General features: G+C 37.1%; 1 non-coding gene across 1 annotated transcript; it reads left to right on the top strand.

Moving 5' to 3' along the window:
• Positions 1-494: 494 nt before the first annotated feature.
• LOC113262573 (U6 spliceosomal RNA) lies at positions 495-601 on the top strand. Its single transcript, XR_003318856.1, has one exon. It is a non-coding gene; the product is annotated as a U6 spliceosomal RNA (small nuclear RNA).
• The last annotated feature ends 8,699 nt before the right edge of the window (positions 602-9,300 follow it).

Below are 9,300 nucleotides of genomic sequence, written 5' to 3'. Positions count from 1 at the left end.
CACAACTTCACTGTTTGTTTCCTCCTACTTCTACCCACACCTGTGAAGAAACTCTGCCATGGGAGAGTCCCTCTTTGACAAACTTTCCTTGAAAGAAAAACTCTGGATTGGGAATCAGGAAATCTGGGTTCCATCCCAGCTCTGCCACTGAGGTGCTGTGTGGGTGTGCTGAGTCACCTAAGGAAAGAAAACAAAAACACTTAGAATTACTGTTTGCAAGACATTGTGCTAGGTACCCAAGGCATCTCTAGGTCTCAATTATCCCATCTGTTGAGGTTCCTAGACCAGTATTTCTAGGTCATAAAGTCTATTTAATAGACCATAACCAGAATTATTTTAAAGATATAAAACATAGTAGAAAAATGGACTGCACTGCATACATTAGGGCAAGTATTGTGTAGTAGAATTTCATTGCAGTTATTTATGCATGTGTTTCCTGGGTCATGATGTAAACTACATTTCACGTTGTGGGTTGGAAGTTAAAAAGTTTGAGAGTGCTTGCTTTAGCAGCACATATACTAAAGCTGAAATGACGCTAGGAAGATTAGCATGGCTCCTTTGCAAGGATGCCATGCAACTGCATGAAGCATTCCATATTTTGTTTATGTTATATGATTTTTACCACATTTTTTTAAAAAAAGGTCTGAGAAATCTGGGATTAGATGTTCTTTATGGACGCCTCCCTTCTACTCTATAGCCCGTGGCTAGTCTAGCCTACCGGGAACTCTACTTTCTGTGACCTCCTTTTACTTAGTATCATGTGATTCTGGCCTATCATTTATTTTTTTAAGGGGGAGGCAGTGTGGTGTAGTGGTTGAAAGCACCCTCTTGAGTTAGCTAAGTGTATGTTCGAATTTAATTTCTTCACTTGTTAGTTGAATGACCTAGAAAATGTACCCAACCTTTCTCCACCTTGTTTTTCATATAGGTGATAACACCTAGGACAAATATGGTTATACAATTCATTAAGAGGGTGTAGGTAAAACTCTTAGCACAAATCACCTTGTTCACAGAAAGTGCTCAGTGTATGGCAGCAATGATCTGACTTCTTGTCCCACTCAGATGTTTTTTAAAAGATTTTATTTATTTGAAAGAGAGAGAAAGAGTGAAAAAGAGAGAGAGAGCATGAATTGGGGGGGGGGGCAAAGGGAGAGGGAGAAGCAGACTCTCTGCTGAGCAGGGAGTCCAACGTGGGACTCAATCCCAGGACCCTGAGGTCATGACCTGAGCCGAAGGCAGACGCTTAACCAACTGAGCCACCCAGGCACCCCCCTCCCACACTCAGATTTTAAGGCACAGTCTATAATTTAGTGCCTGGCATATACAAAATCATAAATACCTCATGCTTATCTGATTGGAAAAACAAAGATTTCGGCCTCGAGCAGCCCCTCATGTTGGAGAGCAGCCATTCTCTCTTGGCATGCCACATTACCATTCAGGTCTTGGGATGAGAGGCAAGGTATTCTGTGTGTCCCCTACCTACACGTTGCTTCAGCCTTTTCCTCTGCTATGGTCAGCTGGACCTGGGGAAGTAAAGCAGGAGGAGGCAGATCCTGGCTATGACTTGCTTCAAGGGTCAAAACAGCTATGACATTTCAATGCCATCAAAATCAACAGATGGACAGAAACTCAGAATCTACTGTATCACAGACTGGGCACCTACCTGAGAAGGTTTCAGAAAGAAGCACAGGACAAAGAAATGAGAAACAGCTGGTGGCCCAAACACTGAGAAAGGAGGGATAAGATTCAGATATTATACCAGAATAAATGGCCATCATCAAAGAGTCAACAAATAAGCAACTCACTAGGTCGTAATTGCCTCAGAAATAGGCTGGGAACCAAGACATTGTCTCGTAAATGATTCATTTCAGAAAATGCCTATGAATCAATTACTAGGGTTTCTGTAAAATAGTTTTGCCAGATTTATAGGTGGTGATTGTGTGAATTGGATCATTGATTGTAGAATGAGATAAGCAGTGGTACTGGTAACCTAATCTACTTACTCCAAGTAGCTACAAAGAAATTAGCTGCACTTCGTGGAAGCCAGCTCATTACTGAAGAGTGAAAAGAAACCCATTCATCATGGCAGAGCCTCACACCAACCCAGTCTCCCTGGAGCATTCAGCTATGCTGAGAAGACGTTGATGGAGAAGGGGATAATGACCCATAAATAGATAGATGGGAAAGGAGCAGAGGGTGATGAGAAGGATTGAGGAAAGCCTCATGAGAGCGCACAGGGAAAAAATGGGCCTTAAAATCGTAAATATATGAAAGTACAGTATTACAAGGACTATATAAATAGTATCACAAAGAACAGGATTGTTGAAAGTAACCCTTGTTGCTAGCGTGTTTTTTTTTTTTCTGGAAGAAAACTTGGTTTGAAATTGGTGAAAAAGAAAAAATATATGTGTATAACATAGCCCCACCTAAAAATATGTTGCTAACACAATGGTTTTTCAGGAAAGAAAAGGCAAGGATGCCTGGAAATAGCTGCGTCTAATCAGCCTCCATCCCAAGCAATCAACTGAAGTCCAGGAAATTCCATATGTAACCAGAAGAATAGACATCCTGGAGCATTTTGCCACAGTTAAGATTAGCGGAAACAGACCCCCATCAGCACTAGGAACAAAAAAGAACTAAAGGTGAAGAAACCGCTGCAGGTCCCCATGCCTCCCTTCTGGGAAGCTGGTGGCCTCGAGGTGAGAGGGATGGGACAGGGGCCGTTGCTGGTGCCACACCAACAGCCCTTTGCTCTGAGACCACCCCCTAATAACACTACAGAGTGCTATGTTTCTCCTGGGAAAATAATAAAACAACAGTGGCTAGGGCTCAGCTTATCCTCCTGATTTATTCTATCAATCCTTAAAAAATGTTTATTAACATAGCAATGGTTTATGATGAGCACTTTTGGGGTCTTGTTTAAGTCCTTCTCTACCCAAAGGCCCTAAGGGTCATTCTGCTGTATTTTCTTCTAAAAGATTCCCAGTTTTCCCTTTCACGATGAATTCCTCCTTCTCTATGGAAATGAAAGTCACAAAGTGCATAAGCCAAAAAGGAAAAGATGTGTGTTTCACTTCATTGAAATTAATAACTTCTGCTTACTGAAAATATCATAAAGAGAGTAAAAAGATCTGCCACGAACTCTGAGAAAATCTTGATACCACATCTGACAAAGCAATAGGATCCAGAATACATAAAGGATGCCTGCAAAATCTGTCAAAAAAATGTCCAGAAAACATGATGTAATTCACAATAATAAATCAAGATACTAAAAGATTCTCAACTTTGAGGTGCCTGGGTGGCATCTGAGTCTTGGTTTTGGCTCAGGTTATGATCTCAGGGTCCTGGGATTGAGCCCCGTGTTGGGCTACATACCGAACACAGAGTTTGCTTGAGATTCCCTCTCCCTCTCTCTCTGACCCTCCTGCTCTCATGCTGTCTCTCTCTCTTTCAAATAAATAAATAAATCTTTAAAAAATTAAAAGATTCTTGGGGCACCTGGGTGGCTCAGTCATAAGCGTCTGCCTTTGGCTCAGGTCATGATCCCAGGGTGCTGCTGAGCAAGGAGCTGGGTTTTTCCTCTTCCTCTGCTGCTCCCCTGCTTGTGCTCTCTCTCGCTCTCTCTGTCAAATAAATACATAAAATCTTAAAAAAATAAATAAAAATGAAAGATTCTCAACTTTGTTAACAATCAGGGAAATGCAAATTAAAATCATAACGAGATATCATTTTATATCCACTAGATGGACAAAAAATTCTGAAGTCTGATAATACTCTATGTTGGCAAGGATGTGGAAAAACAGAATCTTATATACCACTGTTGGGACTGTAAAATAGCACAGTTTCTTTGGAAAATAACTTGGCATGTCTAGCACAGGTAAAGGTTACATTTCTGTGGCCCAGCAATTTTACTCTTGGGTGTGTACCCTAGAGAAACTCTTGCCCATGAGCATTAGGAGACATTTATAAGACCGTTAATGACAGTACTATCTATATTTTCAAAAATAAGCAGAGATGAGCAAATGTTTAGGGAGAAATACATTATGGTCAGTTATTTTTAAAAAAGTGAGGGTATGATAAACACAAAAATCAGGAAAGTGGTTGAATGAGGAGAAGGCAGGAGGATGGAAATTGGAGAGGAGGACACAGCTAATTGCAATTATAGTGTTAATATTGGGATCTTCTGTTGGCCAAGTGGGCTTACATGTATTGCACATATTCCTTTGTAGGCACGGAATATTACATAATAAATTGCTTTTTAATTTGTAAAAAAAAAAAAAGTGAACAAAGAGAGAACAAAGAACAAAAATTTCTAATGGCTCATTGCCAAGAAAAATGAGATCTTGGTAACATCGGTCTCACTAAATTATGGGGGGGGGACGGGTCATATGAGAAGTGATAGATTGCTCTCTGTCAGGGAGGATCTGCATAATATGTGTGCCCCTGGAGCTCCTCCCAGAACATGGACAGATGGCCTCGTGACCAGGGCCTGTGCCCAGGCTTACACCCTATTACTCAGGTTGGCAAGTGGTCTGGGTGGACAAGTGGTGATCAGTATGGGAAAGACATGCCACTAAGCACATGAATGTTGTATGCAATGAGATCTATTTTAGATAATTTTCCATGCAGAAAACTGAGGACTGTTCTGGGGTAAGGCCTTTGAACCACTACTGGGATACTCTACTTTTTACCTTGATTGCATAAATTTGACATTGAACTACGGCTGTTTTTTCCAATAGTTATCATTTTGAATTGCTATTCTAAAGACTCAATACGTGGGTCTTGGTGCTGTTGGACTTTGTAACCCCAGAACTACTCATAGAGCTTACAACCCTTTTTCTGTTGCTCTTTGTATTTTTAATATATTTGGATTTTACCCACTCACTTAAAAGGATTATAAAGTCAACCAGATGGCAGGATTTTCTAAAGCCCTGTTTTGTTTGTCCTTTATGTCAAAACTTGGCAAAATAAGTGTTTGATAGGTTTTTTATTTTGAAAAAATTATAAATTCAAAGGAAGTTGCAAAAATAGTACAGGGAGGTCCCATGTACCCTTCAACTCAGTTTCCCCCAATGATGATACCTTACATAACTATGGAACAATGTCAAAAGTAGGAAACTGACATTGCTGCAATGTGTGGGTCTGGTTCTATGCCATTTTGTCACATGTGTAGATTCATATAACCACCACCAAAGTCAAGATGCAGAACTGTTCCATCATCACAAAGCTCTCCCCTTATAGTCATACCAAGCCCCTCCCACCCCCATCCCTAACCCCTGGCAGTGGCTAATCTGCTTTTTATTTTTATAATTTTGTGATTTTTTTGGGATTTTATATAAATGGAATCATTTAGTATATGACCTTTTGAGATTGGCTTTTTTCACTCAGCCAAGTGCCCTTGAGCATAGAGCTAGGTCATGTTTTTTAATCTATTCTGCCAGCCTCTGTCTTGTAATTGGTATATTCAGACCACTTATATTTAATGTAATTATTGATATGTTAGGGTTTAAGTATGTTTTTATTTTATGTTTTTATTTTATTTTCTTTCTGTTGTTCAGATTGCAATCGTTCTATCTCCAAGCACTAATTCTTTCCTCTGTCCTCTCTATTCTGTCATTGAGCCCATCCAATGAGTTTTAAAATTTAGATGATTTTTTCAGTTCTAAAATTTCCATTTGATTCTTCTTTGTATTTTTTATTACTTTATTGATACTTCTTTTTCTATTTTTCATTTGTTTCAAGTATGTTTGTAATTGCTTGTTGAAGCATTTTTGTGATAGCCACTTTAAAATCTTTGTTAGGTAATGTCAACATTTATGTCATGTCTGTGTTGGTGTCTGCTGATTATATTTCCTCATTCAAGTTGAGATTAGATTTCCCTGAGTTTTCTTCCCTCTGGTTTTTTGTATACGAAGTAAGGTGTTTTGTTTTGTTTTTTCAATTGTATTTTGGATATTTTGAATATTATGTTATTAGACTCAATCTTATTTGAATCTTCTGTTTTAGTAGGCTGCCTTTAATACAGTGCTCGTAGAGGAAAGTGGGCAGTGTGTCACCTGCTATCTGATGGGGAGAAGACCAGGTTTTCCTCTTGGCCTCTGTGGACAGTGAGAGGCATGTTATTCCATTACTGCTGGGTGGGGGTAGGAGATCGGACTCCTTCCCAGGCCTCCACTGGTACAAGTTGGCTGGGAGGGGAAGGAGCACCTTGATCCTGCTCCCACTTGGCCTTTGATAATGGCGGTGGGGCTGCATTTTTTTCCGAAGTGTTTCCCTAGAGTACAGTAGTTACTGTCTAAAAGTTTACTGTCTTGCTAGGTTGTTCCTTTCCTGGTCCTTTGTAGAGAGAATAGACTCTGAGAGGACACTCTTTGTGTCCATTGACACTTCCTGGTTGTCAGCTTCTGCAGCATCCAGTCTGAGACAAAGAGGAAAAATAAAACCCAGGGCATTCACCACTGTGCCATTCCTTGGGCCATGATGTCATTAGACAGTCTGCCTTCTCTCTGAAGTTCAAGTCTTCTTATATTTCTTTTATATATGATGTTTAGTGGTTTTAACTCTATTTAGTGGGAGTATTAGGGGTAAGTGTGTCTACTCCATGTAAACACTCCATGTGGGCAGTTTTGCCCTTCCTCCCTCCCTCCCTCCCTTCCTCCCTTCCTTCCTTCCTTCCTTCCTTCCTTCCTTCCTTCCTTCCTTCCTTCCTTCCTTCTTCTCTGAGGTTGTGCAAGATGGGCATTATCTGTTCTTTGAGGTTTTGTAGAATGCTCAAGTAAAATGTTTGAGGGCTAATTTTGACTTTGTGGAGAGATTTATAATTATTTATTTTATTTCTTTAATAAATGTAAGATTAGGTTATCTATATCTTCTGGAGTTGCTTTTGTTTTTGTTTTTTTCCTTTAAATTTGTTCGTGTTATCTATGTTTTCAAATTTAGTTGTTATTAATATTCACCGTTATTCTGTCAATCTATTCTGCATCAGTAATGATGTTCACTTAATTATTTCAAACATTGCTAATTCATTACTTTTCTTTTTTTCTCTTCTCAATTTAGTCAGAGTTTTGTTGATTTACTGCTGTTTGAAAGGAGCCAACTTTTGCTTTGGTAATATTCTGTTTATTTCATTAACTTAAGCTTGTATATTTAGTACGTCTTGCTTTCTACTTTATATACTTTCTGTTTTTTTTTTACTACATTCCTAGGTTACATACTTAGCTTGCTAACTTTCCAGTCTTTTTTTTTTTTTAGAAAAACATTTAAGTTTCCAAATTTCCCTGTAAGTATTCCTGTGGCTACATCACACATGTTTCATTATCTTTTCATTTTAGGTATTTAAAATTTTTCCTTATAATTTCTTCTTTGACTAAAGTTATTTAGAAGCATGTTTTTAAAATTTTAAAAGCAAAAGAGATTTGGTTATATTTTTGTTATTAGTTTCTGACATAATTATATATTAATCAGATAACTTGTTTTGTATAAATTCTGAGTCTTTGAAATTTGTTGAGACTTATTTTATGGTCTTACACATAGCCAATTTTCATATGTATTCTGTGTATGTTTGAAAATAATGTCAATTACCAAAATTTAGACATATTGTTCTACACATGTCCATTAGATCAAGCCTGTCAATTATGTTGCTCAGGCTCATATTTTTAGCTGGTTCTTTTGTCTATCTGGTCTCCCACTTACTAAGAAAAATACATTAAAATTTCTCACTATGGTGCTAGGTGTGTTAATTTTATAGTTTCTACACCTTGCTAACAAGTTTAATTTTTAAAAAATTATGTAGTAACTCTGTGTCTTTAATAATGTTTTGTGCCTTAAAATTGATTTTTTCTAATGTCAACTTAGGTTTTATTTGATATTTGCATGATATATTCTTTCATCCTTTTACTTTGAAGCTTTTTGTGTCCCTTTTAGTTGGGTCTCTTGTATATAATATATAGGTGGATTTGTTTCTTTATCCAGTCTGACAGTCTCTGACTTTTAACTGAAGAGTTTATGTGCTTACATTTATTGTGATTACTGGTGTATTTGAATTCATTTTGCTATTCATGTTGTGTTTTCTATATATCTTTTTATATGTCTTTTTCTCTTTTTTTGTTACTTTATTTTGGATTAAGTTTGTTTTTTTCCTCATTTAATTTCCCCTCAACTAATTGGAAATTATATCTCTATTTTTATTTTTAAATTATTCCCTAGAAATTATAGAATGCATTTTAACTTAGCAGGTCTAAAGTTAATCCATTCATTTATTCTTTTCTCAAATGATATAAAAAACTTAAAATGCTCTAATTTTGATTACCCTTTCCCAGCTTATGAATATTTGCTAAAATTATCCCATACTTTAGTTCTTCTAATCATTAACCTCTCAAATTACAATGTTGTTTTAGATTCACCCACTTATTTAACATTTTCTTGGCTCATCATTTCTTCCTGAATCTCAGACTTCCCTGGGGCTCATTCTTCTTTCTTGAGTACATCTTCTAGAAATTCTTTTTGAAAGGGTGTCTCAATTTTTATTTTCTGAATATTGCCTTAAGTTTATTCTTGTTCTTGATAGACAATTTCTATGGTCATATCATTCTTGATGGTTATTTCCTTTCTACTTAAAAAAAAAATTCCATTATATTCAGATTTTTCATCCTGCCTATTTGGAAACCAGATGTCAACCTAACTTTCTCCTTTGCCTCTGCCAGTAATCTATCTTTTTTTCCCTAGCTGCTTTTAAGATTTTCCTTCTTTTTCCCCTTTTCCTTCCCTTCCCTTCCCTTCCCTTCCCTTCCCTTCCCTTCCTTTTCCTTCCCTCTCTCTTTCTCTCCTTCCTTCCTTCCTTCCTTCCTTCCTTCCTTCCTTCCTTCCTTCCTTCCTTCCATGTTCTGCAGTATCATTACAATGTGTCTATCTGCCTTGTATTTCTTTTTATTTATTCTGCTTGGAATTCATTGGGATCCTTAAATCTGAGGGTTTCTGTCTTTTGTAAATTCATAATAATTCTTTGTCAACATCTCTTTGAATATTGCTTCTACATTTTCTCTATTATTTCTTTCTTGTACTCTGATTTGATATAAGTTAGATATCTTAATTATAGGCTTCTTTCTCAAATATACATGTTCACTGATATTTTTTTCTTTAAGGTTTAATAGCTTAAAACTTACAGATCTCTGGTAGTTTTATAACTAAGTATATTCAAAATATTTTGGTTAAGAGCATTTTTTTATTTTAATGTTTTTTTATTATATTATGTTAGTCACCATACAGTACATCCCTGGTTTCTGATGTAAAGTTCGATGCATT

The sequence above is a fragment of the Ursus arctos genome, unplaced genomic scaffold (assembly GCF_023065955.2).
Source record: "Ursus arctos isolate Adak ecotype North America unplaced genomic scaffold, UrsArc2.0 scaffold_9, whole genome shotgun sequence".
Taxonomy (NCBI): Eukaryota; Metazoa; Chordata; class Mammalia; order Carnivora; family Ursidae; genus Ursus; species Ursus arctos.
Note: the sequence above shows the minus strand (reverse complement) of the source record. Positions and strands in the feature narration are given on the sequence as shown.